At 39.5% G+C, this 24,612-nt stretch overlaps 1 protein-coding gene across 3 annotated transcripts in view; it reads right to left on the bottom strand.

Annotated features, from left to right (window-relative positions):
• PELI1 (pellino E3 ubiquitin protein ligase 1) overlaps positions 1 to 19,551 on the bottom strand; it is a 52,835-nt gene extending 33,284 nt beyond the window's left edge. The window contains exon 1 of one of the 3 annotated variants that reach the window (XM_020803376.3): positions 19,113 to 19,551. The gene's annotated coding sequence lies outside the window, so the exon portion shown is untranslated. Of the gene's footprint in view, positions 1 to 3,421; positions 3,516 to 18,553; positions 18,778 to 19,112 lie in introns of those variants that run through there. The other 2 variants (XM_073003777.2, XM_078377494.1) reach the window with 2 other exon arrangements.
• Positions 19,552 to 24,612: the final 5,061 nt, after the last annotated feature.

The raw sequence follows: 24,612 nt of genomic DNA, 5'->3' as shown, positions 1-24,612 counted from the left end.
TTGTTGGCAATTTCATCTAGTGCAATTATGTTTTTAATCAGAATCACACTAGACAAATTAGACCAGAGAAAACAGAATATTAATATACAAGCCAATATAGGAAAGGCCGCTTCCCTACCCCACCAATCCCCAAAAGCCATTGCTGTTACATATTGTCAAGTTGCCTCCGACTCATGGCGATCCTTTGAATGAGTGCTCTCCAAAATGTCCCACCCTCCTCAGCTCTTGTAGACTCAAGCCTGGGGCTTCTTTTAGGAGCCAATCCATCTCGTATGTGGTTTTCCTCTTTGCTGCCTTCCTGCTGCCTTCCACCTTTCCCAGCATTTTTGTCTTTTCTAGAGAATCCTGCCTTCTCATGATGTGCCCTAAGTAGGACAGTCTTAGTTTCAATGTTTTTGCCTCCGGAGATAAACCTTGATTTTATCTAGGATCCACTCAAACAAATCAGTTTTTTTTCCCCTCTTAGCTTTCTTAACTGTCCAGCTTTCACACCCATACATGGTGATCAAAAATAGAAAAGTGTGGATGATCTTGGTTGTGGTCCTCAATGACACATCTTTACACTTGATGATTTTACCCAAACAAATATGAGAAGAAAATACTGTTAGGTTGTAATACACTGATATATACCCATCAGGTGGCAAAACCACTAGCTTTTGATTTCAAGGAGATTGGAATTGTTCATCTACTAGCAATGAATGAGAAAAACAGAATCTAGACCACTTACTCTTTATTTTGGAATCACAGAGGGAGAGGGAGAAGGAGGCTTTCTTCAAAGAAATAAGTGCCTGGTTTTATTATGCAAGAGAATGGTTATACTAGCCTAGCTTGGTAACCATTCTTCTTAGTGACTGCACAAACATGATTGCAAAATAACAATCACTTCCCATTCCACCCACAAAACTATAGATGATATTATGCCCAGAGGGTTAACGAGACTCACTTTTTATTCTTCAGGAGATGTTGGAGAAGTTCATTAGCATATTCCGATACAGGTTGTCACCATCGGAGTTAGCCTGCAACAACACTTTCCCATGCAACATTTCCAGATTTAAGAGTTATTTCCAGGAATATTCCCACATAATATGGGAATGACTATTCCTGTTTATGACTCCAAAACAACTCTCCAGCACTGTACTATCTATAAAGGTATATATGGTTGGTTGACTGGCCAAGAGTACCATTCTAATAGTAGCTTAAGCCCACTCTCCATCAAAAGAGTGCCTCTTTAGCCAACTTTCATATGATCATATGTTTAAGGAATTCACTCTGCCAGTATCTAGAACAAGGGTGGCAAACATTTGACACTCCAGCTATTTTCGACTACAACTCCCACAGTCCTTTATCATTAGCAATACAGACTGGGGATTCTGGAAGTTGAAGTCCAGAAGACTTGAAGCATGAAAGGATCACCACTGCCTACAAAAAAAAGCTTCATAGACTAAGGGAACAAGCAATGAAAGACTAACCATCTCACACAAGCAGTTGAGAATCTCATGTATCAAAACATACAGATGTACAGTACTCCATTACAGTCCAAGATCAGTACTAATGTATCACAGCAAAACTTCCTGCAGGAAACTATGTTTTGCCATTACTCACCACCATAATTTGATCACATAGTCAGTATGCAAGTAATATCCAGTCAGAAATAACCACTGTACCATCCATATCCAAAATCAGAATGGCAAGTGAAAGCACAGAATGCTGTAGGAGTCAATTCCAAGTCTGGAGATGTCAACTAGAATCTGTCTTGCCCTCCAACCTCAGCCAGAATGAACAGCATTTCCACATTTGACCTTAACAGAAATTTCAATAGCCACCTACAACCAGTCTCAAACTGTGGGTGGGCTCTTCCAACCTCCACAATTCTAACTCAACCATGCCTTCATCTTGGAGAAAAGTCTCCCCGGCAACTGTGCAGGAGGAAAGGCCCACACACCAACTGTTCCAAGGCTGTGCATCAGTATCACGTACCCACTCATTCCTGATGCCTAGTGAAAGGGGTTGTTTGCACCACTGGTCCTACCTATGTGAGCCTACGTCACATCTAGCAGAGGAGGGAGCAAGACAGGACAAGCTGTAATTTGACATACCACTTGAATTCTTGTGTCAATGTCCTACTGTGTATGTAAGTTATGTAAAAGGTAGCCTATGAGAGCCAGTGCGGAGGAGTGCATAAGAGTGATGGACTAGGACTCTGGAGACCTGAATTCAAATCTTAATTTGGCTAAGGAAATTCACTGGAGGATGGCAATGCTAAAACTCCTTAAATATTTCATACTTGGTTCCCCAGACCTTTTTGGACTGCAACTCTCAGAAGCCTTCTGTAATGGAACCCAAAGTATGACGTCATTCCTGCATGTCAATCAGGGGATGGAGCAGGAGGGGCACAGTCAGAATGACAGTTGGAACAGCTGGGTGAGACAGTTAGGGGTTGGACTCAGACAGAGAGAGAGAGGTTCAGGCAGAGTTAGGGACCAGAAGTTATTAAGAGAGTGCTAGGATTTAGGAATAGCAAAAAAGGTCAAGGAAGGGAATTGAAAGAGTTAAAATATAGTGAACAAGCAGGAATGAATGCCTAAGGATAACAAGAGAAATACTGACATGATCTGATATACGTTAACACCTGATTTATTATACATGAACATATGAAACAGTTATATTTGATTCTCCTTATGATTTGTTCAATAATAAAAGAATATTTATTCAAAACCCTTGATTCCTGAAATTGTATGACCCTTTGGGGTGACAGCTCTTGAGTGTGTGGGATTTGATTTGGTATTAGTATAATACCTGGTGGCAGCGAAAAGGGCGTATTTACCTTTGTGGAGCCCAGAGGTATAAAGGGCACAAAGGGGGATCGCCATACCTTCACCACTAGCTGTGCTGATAAGGGCTTCTGGGAGTTGCAGTCCAAGAACATCTAAGAACCCAAAGCTGGGAACCACTTCTATAGGTAATAGTGGCCAGAATCCTGCCGGTGATTTACATGTTAAGTAGAGCCATAATCAGCCATTTTGGCAGCTCTGACAATCAGGTTAATCTTTCACACACTGTGTCCTCACAGTGTGTGTTATTTAGGTTCCCAAAACTGATTGAAATACAGTCAAAGGGAGTCAGGCAAAATGGTGGACATCCCACACGTGAGGAGGAATCTCACAGATCCCTCCATGGAACAGAATCTATCAGGAGGGCTAATTCCCTCTTCTTACAGCTTCTGTTCTCCCTAAATATGCTATGGTGGGTTGGGGACTCTGGAGCAGATTATGAGGCTCTCTCTCTCTCTTTCTCTCTTTCTCTCTTCCCCCCCCCCCTCTCTCTCTCTCTCTCTGTGTGTGTGTAATCAAGTTGGAACAAACTTATAGTGACCCTAATAGGGCATTCAAGGTGAATAGGATATTTCAAGAAGTGATCTTACCATTTCCACTCCCTCAGTCAGTCTCCATGGCTGACCGGGGATTTGCACCCTGTTCCCCAGAGTCCTATTCCACCACTCTATTCACTATACCACACTGGAAAGAAAAGACAGAAAAGACCTGTTTACATGAGGATGATGTCCACTTGCACAGTACTCAACGTACTCTATGGCCTTTTAAGCAGTTTAAGAAGGGTGTCGTTTTTAAGAATTGCTGAAGGAGAGCAGGAAGCTATCTTATTTGTCTACATAATCCAGGGATCCTAGGAGAAGCTACAGACCTGGCAGTCAGCACACACTGTTCTTGATTAAATGTAGGTATATTTCAAACAACTGCTGTGAAACATTTTGAAAGCACTAAACTCTTAGAGGAAAGGTATTAGGAAAGAAAAATAAAAGGACTCAGTGGCTTCATTCACTCACAGCAAACAACTGTGACATAGTCACTAGAATCCGGTGTTATGTGAATGAGTATGTGCTCTCTCCTCCTGTCCCCCTGCTTTCCTCTCTTCTTTTTTTTTACATGGACAAAAGGAGAAGACTGGATGCTTTTAATAATTATTATGTGTTCTTTCTTTTTACCCCAACAAGACAATACTTTAAGCTAGTGCAGATACTGTATGTTAACCAATAAGGAAAGATGATGAGACCTTGAATCTAACATCTGGAGGGCCGTAGAGAAATGAAGCCACAAAATCTGAACTTCTGTTGAATGAGAAGATCATGTCCAATCCTTTACCTGCCCTTCTTAAAGTATATGATTGTGGTCTCAAGCAGGTATGTATTTGTTTTGAACTTCTGACTACATGTGTGAAATGATTTGTGAAACTAAATGACCAAGGAGTTTCCCACTGCCTTCTCAGAGGACTAAAAGACAGTGTATGTTTGTCAGGGGGAATCATCCACTGTTCTACATTGGAACATGACTGCAGTTGAATGAGAAGAAAAAAGCATAACCATCTACAGAAAATCTTCAGAACTCATGCTTATTAATGGGATGCAGCAGCATATTTTGGAATTTGCCGCCTTGGCTCTTAATTCTGATAAATGAAAAAAAAACTTCTACAGAAGATTTTGCTATCTTTCTGAAGTCTGTTTCAACTGGTTTTGTAGTGCCGAATTAAGTACTGTAAACATTGAATTTGCCTTCCTCCACTACTACCAAGTAAAATGAAGTTAGAAGAGTGCATTCAAAAGGCAGAGGTTGGTGAAGAGTTTGTTAACCATTTATTTTGATTTCTGCTCTACACGCCATGAATGTTTGTATGAAGAGTAACAAAACATTCTTTTTAAAAGGCATTACTTGGAACTAACACTGAATGCATCATTCTCTTCACTTGTTGTCCCAGCTTGGAATTGTTGTTGTTCTTTGCATGAAATTGTAAAACTTAATAGTTTGGGTTTTCCCCTCTGCAAACCTAAGCTTCCTAACTGTGGATTATTTGAGTAACACTTCAGTTACTACACTTCAGTATGGGCATTTTGCACGTTAGGAAAAAGGTGGACCCACAACACTGGTTAACAGGCACTGCTGGCAGATTGCCAACAGATGGACCACACCAGCTTTTCTATGGTCAAACCAAAGCAGCGCTAGAAACCGTTGTTCACTGCTTTATGACTGTTTACTGTTCACAAACAGGAAAGTATGGAGGCCACCCTAAGCAGAAGAACGCGAGAATACTCATTTCCCTGTAAATGCCTATAAAGGAAGCCATAGAAATCCAGACATGCATCGAGAAATAAATTAGAAGGGAACCCCAGAGTCTTCCAGTCCAATCCTTTGCCAATACAGGAAATAAACAGCTCAAGGGGCCTTGAAAGCTAGGATCCAGTGGCTCATTTCTTCTTATCAGCACATTTATTGACTGACTGATTTATCGCTTGCTTGATTTATTGAGTTATTTAACTTATACACCACCTGATTAGTCCTAGGCACTATTCTGGGCAGTTAACAGTAAAAACCAAAGCAAATACTACAATATGATAATAACAATAAGGAGCATAACATGATAAGATCAGATCAAATCAGTAAATTAATATAAAGGCAAACAAATCAAGCAGTGCCAAGCAATAGTTGGACAAGTAGCATGAATTTGGCAATGTTCATGGAAGGATGCCCTTGGAGGCGTCTGAAAAAAAAATCTTGTCTTAAGCAAACTCTTAAAGGCTGAGAGGGAAGGGGTCTGGTGCAGCTCAACCAGGAACCCATTCCAAAAAGATGGTACCACAGCTGAGAAGTGATTTCTGATGGATGTCCTTTTTGTCTCCCTCAGTATGGTGACCCACAGGAGCATGGCCTGTAAGGATCAGGTGGTGAGATGGCCATCTAATCTCTGATTTAAAACTTCCAGTGAAGGAGAGCCACTTAACCACAGCTTATCCTGACATAGCCACTGTATGCAGTCAGGAAGAAATGAGACACTGTATCCTAGCTGTCGTCTTGCTTCTTTCATGGACTATGCCTAAGCATAGCCAGACAGCTGAATGTAGAGTATCCATGTTATGGCATGCTCTGTTTATGATTATGATTATGATTATGATGATTATTATGATTATTATTATTATTATTAAAGAGGATGGGAAGACAAACAAACTACGTTCTTTTTTTTAAAAGAATGATCAGTGCTGTTACCGAATACTGGCTGGCCAGAGCAGATATACAAAATATCACAGCTATCTTGCTATGCACAATAGGACCCCCATATCCACTGGGGAATGGTTCAAAGTTCCCTGTGGATACTGAAAACCGTGGATAATAGGAGGCCATGCTATTTACTCTTCAAATGGCTTTTCTGATAAGACATGTAAAAATACCACATTTTTCCGTGTATAAGACATTCCATGTGTAAGACCCCCCCCCACTTTTCTAACCCAAAATTAAGAAATCTAAGTGGGGTTTAGCAAGTGTAGGGGGAAAGGGATCAAAGCACTGCAGGATCGCTTTCATCCCTGCTTTCTCCCTTCGTGCTAAGCCCTGCAGGGGCTTAGCAAAAGGAGGGGGAAAAGGATCAAAGCAATCCCACAACTGCATGATAGTTTTGATCCCTTTCCCCCTTATACAGCCATGGGATTGCTTTGATCCTTTCCCCCTACACTTGCTAAGCCCCATGGGACTTAGTAAGCAGAGGGGAAAGCAAGGATCAAAGCCAGCTTGCAGCGCTTTGATCCCTGCTTTCCTTTTGCTAAGGCTTAGCAAGTGGAGGGCAAAGCAGGGGTCAAAGCCCTGCAGGATCACTTTGATCCCTGCTTTCCCCTCCACTTGTTTTTTCTCTCCTCAGCTCACTTCCATGTATAAGACGACCGTCGATTTTTAGTCTAAAGATTTTAGACAAAAGTATAGTCTTATACATGGAAAAATATGGTAGTTTTTTCTGGAGTATTTTTCTTTTAATATTTTTAGTATTTTCAGACTGTGGATAAGCGAATCAGTGAATATTGATCCCATGGATATGTGTACTCAGCATCCACATATCTAATAAAGCTCTAGTTGCTGCCCACCAGTCAACCCAACAACCATCCTCCAGCTGCTGTGGCTTGGTGAAGGTAATGACAACTGGCATAACTATCAGTCACTGCAGACAGCAGTCAGGGTGAGATTCACACAAGTGTGGTTGAGTGGAACTGTTGTTGAACATATGAGTATGATAATGCGAAGATAGGTTGTGGCTCTATAAATGCATAGCTGCCAACTTGGAGGATGCATATTAACTCACTGTTGAAATAATCAGGGTTTGTATTCAAGCAGTTTTGCTCCAGGTTCCTTGTGATAATCAAAGTAGGTCTTATTCTTCAGAAAGAAAGCCAACCTCATCTCTCTCTCTCTCCGTATGGATAGATGTATTTATGTATGCGTACACACACATGCATGCGCGCGCACACACGCACACAGTTTGGGCTCATATATTCATAAGCTCTTTTTACCAATTTGCTCAAGCCCAAGTGTTGTTACAGTTTGGAGAGTGATGTGGCCTACAATGGTTTAGGTGTGCAGAAAGTTTGCCTTTGAGGCACCAGAACTTGACCAAATACAGCATGTTGTACACAGTAAGCATGGGTGTGTGTGCGAATGTTCTTAACATACAGAGCTTCTTGTGTGTGTCAGTGAAATATACTGTACACACACACACACACACACACAGAGAGAGAGAGAGAGAGAGAGAGAGAGAGAGAGAGAGAGAGAGAGAGAGAGAGAGAGAGAGAGAGAGAGAGAGAGAGAGAGAGAGAGAGAGAATACGCTTTAGTAGGAGGTTCTTAGAAATGGTCACAGAGGGTTTTTTTGTAAATTTAAATGTTTTAGCATGAAATTAGAACAAGTTAGACAATACAAAAGTTTAGTGTTACTTAACTGGGCCTTTGTAGGAACTACTGTTCTTCAAAAGTTGCAAATAAAAAAAATTAAATAAAAAAACCCAATAGTAAGCAAACTTAATTAGTAGCTTTAGCTAATTAGCCTCCACGTCTTCGTATCAGTTTCAGTGTTTCTCAGCTGGTATCCACCAGTGTTCATCAAGTGGCTATTACTCTGGTCTGCGTTCTGGTCTTTTCACAGCTACGCCAGTCTTTACTTTCATGAAAAAGAGGAACAAGTACTGTATTCTGTGAACCTCCATATACTGGAGGATCTTCCACGGAAATGAGTACTGCAACACCCACTCGTTTCTGACCACAAAGCATGCTGACTGGGGCTGATGGGGAGTTGCAGTGCAACATTGCTCACCATCTAATTTCAAGCATTCTGACTTTACTCTTCAGCCAAAAAGCTCTCCAAACCAAACCAAAATGGCCAATATAAACAACATGGTGCTGCCCTGCAGACTTACAAGCTAAAGAAACATGACACAAGAAGAAAGTGGGATGAGAGGGAAGAAGCTAGCAGACACCAATCCCTACAGTTAAATCACAACTGCTACAGCGATCAGCTGGAATGGAAACATTTCAGGGAGAGCAGGAGACAAAGGGAGGCCATCTTTCAACAGAGTTGGTAAGATGTTCCCTTGCCCTCTATCCCTCTGCTATAGAGCCTACTTAGTGATTGATAGTAATCCTCCTCATCTGTGCAATTCATTCTTCGTATTCTACAGGAGTTTGTCCTGTGAGTGGCTTCTGCCCCACATACCTGATGTCATCTGATGAGTGGCTTAGGTAAGTGAATTGGGGGGGGGGGGTGTTCAAATGAAATACAGTCACATGAGCTTGAAGTTGTCCACACCTAAGTTCAGTAAATATGTTTTTTACACATTCAGTTACCTTTGCTCCACTTTTGCAATCTAGCTATTTTCCTGCTTGTTCAGCTGTTTTCCTGTTTTTGATGTAATTTGAAAAATGTGTATTTGTTGTTTTGTGTTATCTTTAGCTATATTCTTCTTAGCTTCCTTCTTGGGATACTTTCTTGCCAATCCACATTTTATCTGCCAGAAGATATAATTTTTTCCACTTCATTTAGGGGAAAAAAAAAAACTTCCAACACTTCAAGGAATTTTTTTTGCCTTTTGTGACCTCAACACAGATTTTTATAAACATTTCAGCAGCATTTTAAACTGCTATAACACCAATCAGAAAAGGGTGTGCTCCTTTTATTACAGTAACCTCCCAGCTTCCTGGACATATATTTCCTTTCTTTTTTTTAACCACTGAAAATTGTTGTGGCGTTTCAGAACTTTCCATTTCCCTACAGGAATAAAGGTGGACTAGAATTTATTTATTTATTTATTTATTTATTTATTTATTTATTTATTTATTTATTTATTTATTTATTTATTTATTTATTTATGAATTAATTAATTAATTAATTAATTAAAGGTATCCTAACCTCACTGAGTATCCAGTGTGGTGTAGCAGATAGAATGGTGGTCTATGTCTCTAGAGACCGGGGTTCAACCCCCCCCCCCAGTCGTAGAAACCCACCAGGGGCAGAGAACTGGTAAAGCCACTCTTTAAATATTGCATTTACCCTGGCAGTTCTATTAAGGGTTACTCTATGTTAGTTTTGTGCCGTCATGTTGACACCATCTTAACACCAGTCGCACCTTCAAATTATCTGCCCTCTTCCATATTTTCTGTCAGACCCTGGCTGCCATTTAGGATTACATCAAAGAACTGCCTCTCCTTTTCTTCATTCCAAGGAAGAATCAATATCTGAAAAGTGTACATCTATCATTATTTCACTTCCTATTGCTTCTTCAGTCATATTGAGATGTAAATTAATGAAAAGAAACTCTTCTCAAAGTTTTAGTATGCTATTGGCCTGTTAATTTTGGTGCACAGACTGATGATGCTCAGGCACACCATTCACCACTATTTCCGATTCTGAAATCTGATTGCACTTCCTTTCTAACACTCTTCCAATGTTTCTATTTTATTTTAAAGAGCAGTATTTTCCCAGTCTCCACAAATCATCTTAATCTGTGGGTCTTGACCCAAGAAATCATTGATCAAAAATAAGCTGATTTCTGTCTGTATTGATGCTGGATATACTGCACGGTCATATGATGCCTTTAAGAGGTTTTGTCTGGGATGGAGCTACAATGGATGTCAATCAACTCAGTAGCAGCCAATTGTTCCCTCTCTACCTCAAATTATTTTTCTTGCCTTTTTTTCCCTTCTAGTCAGGGTTTTGTCAGTTAGAGTGTGTGAGAGTTATGGAGTCAGAAGTGAACAGTAAGAGTGAAATGTTCTGTCAGCAATCTAACTTGTCAGTTAGCCAATAATGAATTAAACGTAAGCTCAGTAATGTAATCAGTTAACATTTCCACAAAATATTATTTCTGTTTTTATATAAGAATAACTGTGAAGAAACTGAAATATTATATTATTTCTAATTTACCAGAGTCTCTGACTGAATGTATTGAAACAAGTAAGTGCTAGTTGAGGTAAACTAACAAATAAAGGGTGGTCTACTGGTCCAGTCATTGTCATTGACTTCCCAGGATCTCAGAGGAGTCCTTCCTGTTATCCAAGTTCCTAGAACATCAGGGGCTGAAGTTGTGCATGCAGAGCCACTGAGTTAGCCTTGGGCAATGAATGAGACAGGTGCTCATGTCAAACCCTCAGGCACCTTGCTTTCCTCCCTCCACTGTGAGAGCAAATTTTCTTTGGCCTATTTTGTGCTTGTAGATGATTATTCATATAGCATAATGTCTTTCCCACCATGTGAGGCACCTTGTCAGGTGAGTGTTGGCTGCGCATGTGCTCATCTGGATCAACCCAGACTCTGACATTCTCACAACCACCTAACTCCGTTAAGTCATTATCCTTGAGAGATCTCCTGCAGCTCATCTCAATATGAAGAGAACATCCACTTCATCTGCTCTGTCTTTGGTTGATTAGTTGCATTCATGGACCCATGTGGTCTGGGTAACCCAGGCATGGCTTGCTTGCTTGCTTTCTAAATGTCAAACAACTTTTACAAAAATAGGTGTTGTTTTTTTTAATTGACACAAATTTGCTCTATCAATACACTAAGCTCTTTCCAGGGCCTCTGCAGGCCTTCAGCAACTGCCAGTAGTCTTGTCTAGAGTCCTTTCTAAGAGAAGAGAGCAAACTGCCTATATCCTTTTCTGGCTAAGGCATGGGGCCAGGCTCATTTTTCTGCTGCCAGGATGTCTGTCCTACACGGAAGGACTCACTCATTGGTTCTCTCTCTCTCTCCCCCCCCCCCCCCACTCCCAGACGGGTGCAGAGGCCAGAATGCACTTCCTTACTAAACAGGAACTTGTACAGTATTCTGATTCCAAAAGAGGTATTTGTGTTACAGAAACTATTTGAATGTACAAAAAATGACATAAATCATATAAAAATAAACTTGGTAAGTTAAAACAAAATCAATAGTATGAATTATATAAATAAGTAACTTGGTCCAAAACGCATCCGTTTGTATAAAGAATTATTTCTGCATACTGGGAGTAATCATCAGGGCTAAAATCCTTCATGGAAAACAAGTCCCTAAAGAAATGCAATAAAACTGCATGCAGCATTTAAAACAGAATAAAATCTGGTTTGAATGCCTTCAGTACATGCAATACACTAATTCTGGCACAGGTCCTGCAGAACATGAAGTACTTGTAGACTAAGCCTGCCAAGAGCCAGAAATATAGCAGCTATGGCTTTGAAGAACAAAGGAGAACTACTAATCATTTCCACTTGGAAAGTTTTTTCCCCCTTAAAATTACCCATCAGTGCAAGGTAACCTCTGAAAGCACAGCAACATTACAGCTAATCAGTAGGCTTCATCAAATGCCCACACATGGGTTGATAAAACCAACATATCCCATTTTATAAACAGAACACAAGCTGTTGAAATCAGGGACATATCAGCATACAAGTTCTCTCATTATAGAGGCAATGGAGAAACAATATACATTGCAAGATTTCCTTGCTTTGCCAGGGCTGAATTACAAAATGTACACTATAAAGCAGTATGCATGAGTACAGGAAAAGATAACACATTGACAACAATGCTGCAAGTACAATAAATCAAACTGACTCATAAGTGATGGAACTATTATGCACATGACTCTCCTATGTGACATCTGTTTCTAAAAGGTACCTTAAGACACATGACTAACCCCACTCAACTGGGCCGATACAGCCACCTCACCCCTAATCTACCCCTGAGCTACCCTAAACTCAGAGGCACTATTTGCCTTGAGTCATGCAACCTAACACGTGGACAGACTCATTTATCTTTTCCCACATGAGTTTCTGGGAGATGTAGATGAAACTTTGGATAAACTACTACTTTAACAGAGTAGGAGAGTAAAATACTAAGGTCTGTACTGCAAAGCAAAGCAACAAGAAGGAGCCAAGAACAGCCCACTTAAGATGCTAAGCATAATGCCCAAGCTGCAAGCTTCCCAAGATTACTTGTTTAGTTTAATTCATTTTCCTCCATCATTTGAAACACAATAGAGATCTGCTCATAACAACTTTAATTACTAGTTTTGATCATTTTTATTCCATATTTCAACATTCTTTACAGGAAAACACACATACATACAGAGGAAAAAAAGAAGGAAGGAGCCAGGTTTACAGCAGATGGTGAGAAACGGAGGAATAGGCATATTTTTAGAATTAGAAACATATCCCAAGTGGTGCATTACAGAAATGGAATGAGCCACGACTTGCTCTGAAAGGAAGTGAATTACTTTATAGTAAGCTTACAGATGTAAAGCATTTCAGGTTTCTTCTTCTACGCATGCATCAAATATTAAGCTAGCTAAGTAGCACACACAATTTATCTTCTCAGTTACAAAATGTGCCTTTGTGACAAAAGTTTCAAAAGCCAGTGTCTAAATGCATTAATTTTGTATTTAAAATAAGTTTAGTTTTTGGAACCAAGTCTGTAACATTCTTCAGACCGCTGAACTACTCTGCTGCCAAGTGTTGGGTTTGAAGCGATGTCGGTTGTTAAACAAAAGGACAACCCTAACAAACCACTCATTCACACATGCCACTTGACACTGGAAGTCAAATAAGGAACAGCCACATCTGAATCACACTTAGCTCTGAGAGCGGAGGCCTAGCATATTCTTGCAGCATGAGGAATGTGAGGAATGGCAGGGGGTCTTGCCTTAGGGTGGCCAACATGCGTATAGGTGATGGGAAGGGAGGCCTCCCAATGTGGTCTTCTCACAGCAGCAGCAATTAATGAGCCTCTGCTGCATCCACCCCCAACCTTGCACTTTACAAACTGCTTTTCATTTCCCCTATTTACAAAATGAGCACGGTTGCTAGAAATGAAGCCTATCGCTATTCCACAAGACCGACAATAAAATAGAAGAAAGAAAGTTGAGCTGAGAAAATGCAAGCTGGGTAGTTCGAAATTTTCTCAACACAGAAGAGAAGACCTACAGCTCACTATGGAACTTTCTAAACTGCCTCATTCGACCTGCTCCATCACAGACACACACAGAGACATTACACAAAAGCATTACAATCTTTTCTGTCAAGTCTCTGACAGTATATGGCAGTGGTGCTCTGTGAAAACTAAGCTGAAAAGACTCAGACTCTTGATCAGATGAAAGCATCCTCATTTTTTTTCTCTCACAGCAACTGCTCCAGTAGCATTTAGCATTACTTGACCTAGTTACAGCACCACCACTTTTGTAATCATTTCCTTGGACACTTTTGTTAGGGCACTTGCGAATTTAGGGGTTGAAAAATGGGCATTTTAGAAATGAAAAAAAAGAGGCAGCCTTGTACTATACAGTGCTGCCTCGCATTACGATGTTAATTCGTTCCAGCGAATCACTGTAGAACGAAAACATCGTAAAGCAAAATTAAAAAGCCCAGAAGCACATTAAAACCTGTTTAATGCATTCCAATGGGCTTAAAACTCACCGTCCAGCAAATATCCTCCATAGGGTGGCCATTTTCGCTGCCTGTCTTGCGAGGTATCCGTCCCTAAACACAGCAGGGAGCCATTTTATTTACCCAGTGGCCATTTTGAAACCGCCGATCAGCTGTTGGAAAATCGTCGTTTTGCGAAGAATCAGTTCCCGAAGCAGGGAACCGATCATCGCAAAGCGAAATTCCCCCATAGAAAACATCGTTTTGTGATCGCAAAAGCGATCGGAAAAAGTTCATCGTAATGCAATTTCGTCGTTAAACAAAGCAATCATAATGCGAGGCACCACTGTACTCCTTTAAACTGGGAAAGACTTCCTCCCCTCTCAAGCACCACATGGCCTGCATGTAGAAAAGTAGTATTTGCTCTTTTCTGCATCCAAACAGTCTGCAAGAGAGTAACAATCCATTTATGTTTGTATTTCTTGTAAGACATTACCGAAACTCACACATTTTTTCATATTCAAGCTGTAAAAAAAACTTGAGGGTTTAAAAAACTGAATGTCGGAGGAAGACTGATCCATTCTAGAGCTAAAATTCTGGATGTTTAACCACACTAGGTTGAACCACTCTGTAGTCCATATTTTCCTTCTAAAGTATTAATTATACTGGTACAGAACATTTCCTCCAATGAGTTCCGGGCAGTGTCCCTGTTAGGCAGGCCAGGCTGAGTGAGAGTGATTGTCAAAGTTATCCAGTGCATTTTTGTGGCTGGCTGAAGACCAGAACCAAGTCCCACACGGCTACATTGCACTGACTATAATGGTTTCCATATTTCCCTCCTAAATCCCTGTTCCACATCTTTAAGAACTACAGGTAGGCACAACACAGCTTTCCCAGCTCCACCATTTGAATGTAGAGAATGCTAATACTGTATTCTCAAATATTCTCAAACAATACATTTAGAAAAAATGATGGCAGTTTTCAACCCTATTCATGTACGGATATGCCCATTACACACAGAGGATTGATCTTCTAAGTAAATTATGTGCAGGATTTACCTAAATGCTCCCTAGTATATTTGTGCCCCATAATCCCACCTGGCTCTGAAGTTTTGCATGAGGCAGGTGCAGCTGGGAGATATTACAAAAGCCCAACACAAGAGACAGAAACCACTCTTAAAAAAGGAGGTGTGGGAACCATACATGTTAGATAACTAGTGGAGTCATAAGCTGTAGATCAGGACTAGCATACATCATGTGCATTGGGAATCAGCTCCTGAGTTTGGATGATGTCATCGTGCATCTCACCAGAACTATGCATGGAGCCTACGCGGCAAGTTATACATTATTATTTTATGCCCTTTAATCACCCAAGCCAAGCAAGTCTAAGGTTATGAATATTTATGACTCAGCTTGCCAAAGTAAAAGAGCGAAACAAAAGGGAACATACAGGCCAGGTTTGAAAGGCTTTTAGTTGTACTCAAGGCTCAGTTATGCCTTTTGAGAGGGCTAAAAAAAATTACCCTGCCCCTGGTACTCCATGCCACTCCAAATCACATTTAAAGTTCTATTAGTGCCCATATATAACCTCTGACTCCCCTTCGGCAACACGGAAATACTTTTGTGGCTTTTTGCATCATAATCCTACCAACTGTTTCACTCCAAAATATAGAATAGCTTAGTAACTACCGTTCCTCTTTTCCACTAAGGCTGCTGTCCTTCATATGACCATCTTCACACAAATGCTGCTGCTTACTGTTTTTAAAATGCACAGCATATGAAGAAATATTGCAATTACGCCCTCCCAACGTTTCTCAGCACAGCACAAAAGGCATGTGATCTGCACATTTCTGATTTATCCTTTACCATAAAGGCTGCGTTTACTAACTCAAACAATATTAACAGTGAAAGAAGCTAGCAGCACACTCCTTTGTTTAGGAAATATATTAATTAGAAACAGGAATACTTGATCTAAAAGTAGGCTTTTCATGACTGGTGGTCTGAGAAGGGTTTTAAATGGATAGTTGTGCTCTCTTGTTTAAATGTGTCTCAATATTTATCTTAATTACCATTTTAATATAATATTCATTTAATTCTTTCTTAATATTTGCATGCTTACTGTTCTTAGCTTTTAAATAGTGTTTTAATGTGTAAGCTGACTTGGGTCCTTTCAGGCAGGAAATAAATAAATAAATAAATAAATAAATAAATAAATAAATAAATAAATAAATAAATTTAAACTGAAACATATTGATATAAGATTATCAAAAGAATCTCAATAATACATGAAATAGTGTCATTTAAACTTAGTGGAACAACAGCATTAACACAAGTGGAATACAGAAGCGCTGTAACTCTTACTTAAATTTGGCATACCAAACTGGATTTGGGTTGGGAGAAGCAGAGCTTACAATGGCTGAAATCCTGCAGCACAGTTCCATGTGCGCAATGGGGATGATGTCATCACTGGTGGCAAATTGCTCCTGATTAAAGGCAGGCCACCACTGATTATAGACAATCTTGAGATGCACACGATTTGTCCATTCTGAAATTGCTAAAGGGAGCCTTTAATCATCATTGTGCATACAGAGCTGCACATCAGGGTTTTCAGCCACTGTAAACTGTATATATACGAGAACTAACACAAACCCTTTCTCATTTCAGTGTTGTCAAAGTGAAGCTTTTATGGTCTTCTCCAGAATGAATGTCTGTAACGCCAAACAAAACAAAACATGAGAACTGTTAGTTAAACACTACTTTGCTTTCACCTCCAAAGGCTGACATAAAACCTCTTTGTTTTTCCCAGGACTGGAAGAGTAAACTCACACTCCCCCAGCTCTGTACAACTGACAATCCACATCAAAAGGACAAGAGGGAACTCAACATCATTTGATCTGGAACTCTGTAAGTGTCAGGCTGACAGTATAACTGGCAGTACCCACTAACTAAAACTTAGATAATGACTATTTCTGTAGAACCCTTGTATGCAGATCAGAACTATCCTAAACATACCTTTCCATGGGCTCACTTGACATCTCTGTTGCACACTCTGTTATAATGATCTGTCATAAGTCCAGTTCACAGAACTATAGTTCTTAAAAACGAAGGTTAGTGGGGCATGGAGAAAAGTGATGACTACATAAATGCGAATTGTTTGTATTAGGTATACGGTGGTCGCAATTTAAGTTTGTAAGAGGCACACATTTGAAGTATTTAGGAGGATCTGCCACAAAGCAATATTAATACATTCTTCCTGGGAGATGGGGAGAACAATCCAGTATTTTATTACCAAAGCAACGACTGAAAAAAAATTAGTACATATCTTTTCCACTTCTATGTATACATTCAGTTTAGAAACTACACTGCTGGGAAGAGACACCCCCCACACTTTATTCAGTTCTCTAGATCCTTCAAACAAATTTCCAACATTCTCTCATCTAAGGCATTAAGTAACAGATGCTTTGTACACACATTATAGGAATGAGTGACTGAAAATAAAACTTGCTAACAACAATGACTTCAAAAGTGGTACGTTTGAACTGGTGCCTCAAATACAGCTCATACTACAAAACAAGTCCTCTGGATTTAGTAAAAACCCATGCATGTAACAGCTAGCCTTGAAATAGTTTATAGTTTTCCATATTCACTAGTGAATCATTTTGAAGATCAATAGCAATTATTAAAATAGAGACTGCATTACCTTGGCCATTAAAAAGGGTTCTTGAGGTCAAAGAATATTGCTTTAATAAATGCCTTCTATAAATATACTTTTCCTCTTTGAACATCAAAGATATCCATACTGAAGTCCTCTGTGCACTAGATACGCATTGTATGTTACTACCTGAAATTGTGAAGTCCTATTACTACAAGTATAAGCTATTGTCCTCAACAAAAGGGAATATAAGCTCAACACAAAGTGTAGCACACAAAGGTGCAGAATCAAAAAAAAACTAAAAACAGAATAGAAGGCATGTAACTGGAGCATTCAATAATCACAATGAGCAATTTGTTTTATCAGGTTTAGAAATCCTATCCCCTCCAATTCTCTTCCCCTTGCTTTACAAATTTAACATAGAAACAAAGCTAATTCTATTGCTGCATAGCTCAAATTTACAATAGTCTGGAGTCTAAACAGAACCCAGGAAGAAGTATAGAGCTCAGTTGATTGATTGGAAACTTAGAACTCTCACAAAGATTGTACTGAAGAGGTCATCTGACTCACAGCCAAACAAACACACAACCTTTCAAAAATAATGGGGTACTGGAAAGTACAGTGTTATGCACATATACCCATGGAACTATGTTCTGCAACAATGAACAACTGCAGATTTTTAATGCAAAAGCTGTATAAAGCAATTGTGATTTGGTAGGTGCAATTTTAATGCTTTTTAACTCAATATTAGCTATTACATTGAATTGGGGGGAAGCGTAATTTAAAGAGAACTCCCCCCTCAACATTTCAGCTCATCCGTTTTCAATTATAAAAGCACAGAATGGTTTTTAAAAAAAGATATATGTTCTCTGTTTATTTTTTAAAGGCCTTTTAAGGACTTTTGGAAAAATAGGTTGGGGATTCAACTTTAGTATAAACATGTCGATGACAATGATGATGTCAGAACAGTTCAGACAAAGAATATTAAGAACCGAGGACACAGGAACAGAAATTCTAAAAGTGGCCACGGCTGGTGACAAAATTCTACTGGACGGAATATTAAAAAAAGGGGGACAGGTTTCCTTTTCTATCCTGAAAACCCTTTTAGAAGGCAGCTGGACAGGACAAGAAAATAAAGCTCTTAAACCGCAGCACAAAGGAATAATAAGCTTGCTTTGTTTTGCCGGGTTTTTTTACCCTGTCGTTAATGTCTGCTTCGTTAACCTGACCAACGAAGGAACGTATCCAGAGTCTTAGAAAAAGTCGTCTTGCTCCATTCCTCCTGACTTCTCCCCACACTTAAAAAAAATAAAAATAAAGCAGCAGGAGGGAGAACGAGAGAGAGAGGGGAGGGGGGGGGAAGGAGAAACGAGATTTCCTCGCAGCAGAGAGCTCGATGACAAAGAGCTCCCACAACAACAGTGCCAGATTTTTGCCAAAGGAAGATGAAGAGAAGAGGAGGAGATGTGGGACGGCTGAACTCGGGCAGTTTCCCCTCCGAGGAGGAGGAGGAGGACAAAGAAACATGCACACAACCCTAAACAGAAACACGCCAGGACGCGGAGGATAAAATCAGGAGGTGAAGGGAGGGAGGGAGAAAAGAAAACGAGTGAGAAATCTGGAGGTGGGGAGAGGAGAACACAGAGGCTTCCTCCGCCTTTCCTTTTTCATCATCCGATTTCTCCTCGCCGATCCCCCTTCTCTTCCCCCCCCCCGCCTTACCCTTACACCGGATTGAAATCCGGAGTACACTTACCCAGCACGAATGAAGTGGCGTTTTCTCTCTCTATTGCGATTTCCTCTGGCTGGAAGCCCCCACCGCCAGGCAGAAAAAAACCTCCGACGCTGCCCGCCGAACGGTAATCAAATCAATCAATCCTCACCGGAGGGGGGGAAACGACCCTCACAGAAATGCAAACCGAGAGCGGCGGCAAAAGGGGGGGGGGGAAGGCGGTATAAATAATCCCGAAATTGGCTCCGGCACAAGACGCCGGCGGCAGGAGGCGACGCGAGAGGGAACGAGGCTCCCCCGGGGGCCGGGAAACCGAAGCCGCTCGCCCTCTTTTGTGCCTGGGATCAAGGCGGATGGAGGACAATAATCCGAGCCACCAGCCTCTCTTGAAGCAAGCCTCCAGCCCTCTGGGTCAGCAGCAGCAGCCGCTCCACCACCACACAGACACCGAAAGAGAGAGAGACAACAGTGGGAGGGGAAGAGGGTGACCTCATAAAAATGCACCACCCTCTGAGGCTCACGGGAAATGTAGTTCGCCAGGAAGGCAAGCCGCCGCCGCCGCCGCCGCCCGATTCCACGAGGCCCCAGCCAACCGGAATCCCCGCTGCCTGTTGGCGTGGCCGGCGGTTTAGCGAACTGCGGCGTTTGCTGCTGAAAAAGATAATTTAAAGAACTGGCTTGATTAAAAAATATGCGAGCTGGAGGAGGAAAAGCTTTTTCTTAAAGGGGGGGGGGGGGGAAAGAGAAGAAAAAATATATTCAGTCACAAGCACCTTAACTCCAGTTAAACAGTGAGTGGCATGCCAAGCCAACCGCCCCCCAAACCATCTTGGATAGATGAAGAAATTAAAAGATCATGAGGAAAAACACCATTGCGTACGGGCTTGTTGTGGTTACATTTTCATGGCGTCCAAACAGGTTTTGTCGGTTCTTCCAACAATACCGTAGGATGATACAACTTTCAAACTACCTGACATCTTGTGGGGAAACTTTCCAATTTGTTTTGTAGAGGAACTCTCCAAGGTAGGGCCGCCAACGATCAAAAAAAAAAGGCAAGCTCAAATTTACCGCTGGGGCGTCTGGCCTGCCTGCTGCCCTGCAGCAAAAAAAAAAAAAAAAAAAAAAAAAAAAAAAAAAAAAGATACTGACAACACTGCTATTGATGAGGCACAAATTATTCTTAGCCAGGGGCTTTTGATTGGTCTGTGATCTGAAAAAAAGATAATTCCAAATTGCTGTCTGTGTCCAAAGATAACAAAACAGAGGGCTTAATACTAGACTTTACACTTTTTGCCCTGAACTCTAACACCTATTTCAAATTCTTACTTACATTTCAGTCAGAGGATTCCTTCCTGGTGCATGCAGGAAATTATTCTAATTATTAATTTTGTAGAGGGCATCCCTTCCCACTTCTGCTCTCAGGGTGTCTGTCTTTCAAAAGAATAAAAAATAAAAAAAAAATCTAGACATTCTATGGCTTGAAGGTGGAATGACAGACAGGCACACTGGAATGAGACACTTCAAGGAAGCCCAAACATTATCCTTGATACTTCTTAATTAGCATTACTGCTCTTGACTCTTTTTAAAAACTACATTTTGGACAGCACAGATGAATGCATCAGGCTTAATCACGTCTAATAGCAATCTCCATTTGTTTGGTCTTATTTATTTATTTATTTATTTATTTATTTATTTAACTTATATGCTGCCCACACTACCCAAAGGTCTCTGGGCAGCTTACAGCAACTGTAAATTTTTAAAACACTGAAAGAAGGCTTTTGAATATTTTGCTTCTTCATTTCCTCTGTGTAGCATGTTCTGTCCATAGCTGGCTGCATGATGAAGTTCCTACTCATAACTGCTGCATGCCGCATACCTCTTTGTCACTCTAGTCATGCTAGGACAATGTGAATGTAATGGGCACAAAATAGTTATGAGTTATTGAATAAACATGGCTTTGCAATGTGATGCCCAGGAGAGTAATCCAAAATAATAGTCTTGCTGTTACTTGTTATTGCTGTTACTTGTTACTGACTTCCGCTAACTTAGCCCGCATTGATAGAGTATTTTGCAGTTACTTAAAGAGTTACAAGAGAAGGCCTTCCCTTCAAGTAGCTTTCAAACTAAATTTTAATTGAGTAAAAGAAAACAAGAGAGAGGATGAAAAGAACAGAAAAAACTATAAAGTTTGCACAGAGCAATAGAGGACTCAGGGGTAATTGCCTAGCCAAAAGCAGACATCTGTGCACTTCTGTTCATCTGGTTGAGTGTTTTATGCACAAAAATGTGCTGAGCAAGATAGTAACATGGGTCTTCATGTGTTCTTTAAACAACGACTCTGAGATCAGTTTCTAAAGCTCATATTACCTTAGGAGGTGAAATAGAATAGACTTAAACTAGGCCTGGCTAGACCTGCCTCCTGTGTACAGCATAGATGAATGCTCAGCCTAGCAATAAAGCTACTGAGCAAAATAAACTAGAGTACTCTGCTCATCTTCGTCTTCTGGACAGACTTCTGTTTGCCAATCTGAATATTCCTTCAAGCCACACAAAGATCTTATTTAGACAAAGTTAAAGATAGAGCAAGTTCTGTAATTCAGACTTGGAAAAGGAAGCTCATTACCTTTAAATCTAACATTTCAGTTATATTCGCAAGAGATGCACGGTCCTGTTTGTATAGAAAGGATGATTCAAGGGGCAGACATTTCAAATGTATTGTGCATTACCATCTGTCACATGCTTTTGTTATAAGACCAATAATAATTCCTAGTATGTTTACATAATGTAGAAGTTTAAACCATTGTGTATTGTTAGCTAATGCGTGTTGCCTTCAAGACATCTGTGATGTACAATCAAATTCTATGAAGACATTGTTAATGATATTCAGAGACAGGCAAAGGCACAACCTTGCTTTAAACTAAGGGCTTCTTGGATTCCCTTCTTTTCCTTAATTAGCCAAATGATATAAAAACTAGTACAGAATGTTTCAGAAGTCTGTTGATAATGCCTTGGCAAAGAACTACTGCCTTCACTGTGGCAGACCACCTTCTTCTCCGTGTAGCTTTTCCAGATGGTTCCTGTATGCTCAGATTCCCACTGAATCACATCCATTCTGACAGAATAAGATATGAATTTAAATGGACAGTAAGTTGCTCTTCAGAGCAGCAGTAATTAATCCCACTCTCTGTTTGTGTTTATCTCCCAGCATCCCTTGATTATGAACTCTCTGTAAAAAGTTGTGGTGGTTTTTTTTTTTTTGGTTTTTTTTTGTTTTGGTAGTTCTCAGGAAAAGATGACTATAAAGTTTACTGCTTCTTTAATTTGCTGTTTCATTTCATTTGATGACCAAGAATATTAGGATAAAATTGTCTTTTAAAAAGTGAGCAAAATGAATTCTCTCAGTAATACAGAAAAGATTCAGAATGTGTGAAAGCAATAAATCAGGGGAAAAATGGTGAGACTTGGCAAACGCAAAAGAAGGCAGCATAGGAAGAAATCTTTTAAAAAACTCACCGCCAGCAGAGTGAAGCAGAAACATTTTGTGTATATAGATATGTATATGTAGTTGCATATGCAGACACACATATTCAGAGACATTTTACATGAGAGAGAACGGGACCTGAAATGCCATTTCACTTAAAGAATTATGTTACCCCCTCATCAAAGAGAACTTAAAGAATTGACAGATTGCCCCGAAATCATCTTTGGTATTTAAACAAGAGTTATTGTCTGTTTTGTGACAGGCACATTCTATTCTGGCATTTGTGTCTAACAAAGCTTTCTGAGTCATATATGCAAAATAAAATGACACATGGTGATCTGTGTTGCTTTCTACAGAAAACACATATTTCTTTCCTAGCAAATTGTGGATGTTACTGTTAGTGCACTGTCATACATTCCATTGCTGAGAATGTAATGCTTTTGTTGTCACTCATTAGCCGGCTTGAGCAAGGGTACAGCACCTGCATGCAGTTCCATTTAGGGATGCTGCCTTCCAACCCTAGTTGTTCATATTAAACAACTGTAGTTGGAGAGGAGTCACAGATGTTTCTTTTTTAAAAACTTTATTTATTTTAAAACAAAAACAATTACAACAACAAAAATACAAAAATAAAAATAATAGTGCTGTCTGAGACTACATTCTAACATGCACCCCATACCCATGGGACCCCATTGAACAATTTTTATTGCTGATTTCCTTTCCAAAATTGTATAGATTGTTGTTTAGAGGCTTTCCCCTTTCCTTTCACTAATACAAATTCAAATCTACCCCAAATAGAATAAAAATATTAGAACTTATTTCCTCTCTTTTCATCTTAAATTCAGTAGTCAATTTATCATTTAATGCGATGTCCCATACTTCACTATACCAATCTTCTAATTTAATATCATTTTTGTCTTTCCAAAACCTAGCTATTAATATTCTAGCACTTGTCATAAAATTGTTGATCAATTCCTTTGAATAATTTTCAAAAACTGACAATAAAGCAATTTTAGCATTAAATTCGATACCTTTTCCAAATATATCACATATTTCCTTTAAAATTAGTTTCCAGAATTTCTTAACCTTTTTGCAATCCCACCACATGTACATACCAATTTCCTCATCACATTTCCAACAAGCTTTAGAGTATGCAGAATTTATTATATTCAATTTTACAGGAGTCAAATACCATCTTAAACAGATTTTTTTTAAAAAAAATTCCTTTATTATTATTGACATTAATCTTAAAACTCTCATCCTCCACATTTTTATCCAATCCTCTGTTTTAATTTCTGTCTTTAAGTCATTTTCCCAAATTAATTTCAAACCTTCTGTTCCCCATTATTTTTCCTCTTGTTCCAAAATTATATTATATATTCTACTTATTACTCCCTTCAACATTAGATCTTTCTGCATATCTTTATGTGATGACAGAAATTGTTCGTACTTAGTACATTCTCTACATTTACCATTAGTTTTCAACCAATCTTTTGTCCAAGTATCTAACTGAATAGAATGGCACTATGATAGTTTATTAGTTTGAAGTTTAATCATAATTAACTCCTTCGATCTCATTTTACTCATCCAGTCCTTCAGTCTTGCAACACTTTTGTCCTTAAACAATTCTACTAAACCCTTTAAGTCTGCAGGAAAACTTTCTATTTCAGTCACTAATTGTAATGGTGAAGTTGAGGGGCACAGCTTCTCTTTATATTTATTCCATATATTTAACATATTTCTTAAAAAGGGGGGTTTCATCTGATTTATTGTAATTCTCTTTACTTTAAACAAGTACCTTTCAGCATTCCCATTTATTTCAGAAGATTCCATTTCTTACCAAATTAATTTTTCTTTATTATATATAATGTCTGCTATAAATCTTAATTGATTTGCTATATAGTAAATTTTTTAATTAGGGATACCTAAACCTCCTTTTTGAGCCTTATACCAATATCTTTTATTTATTCTAGATTTTTTACCTTGATTACAATATCCATTAATTAACCCCTGCCAATACTTAAAATCTTCTTCTTCTAATTG

The sequence above is a fragment of the Pogona vitticeps genome, chromosome 1 (assembly GCF_051106095.1).
Source record: "Pogona vitticeps strain Pit_001003342236 chromosome 1, PviZW2.1, whole genome shotgun sequence".
Classification (NCBI taxonomy): Eukaryota; Metazoa; Chordata; class Lepidosauria; order Squamata; family Agamidae; genus Pogona; species Pogona vitticeps.
Note: the sequence above shows the minus strand (reverse complement) of the source record. Positions and strands in the feature narration are given on the sequence as shown.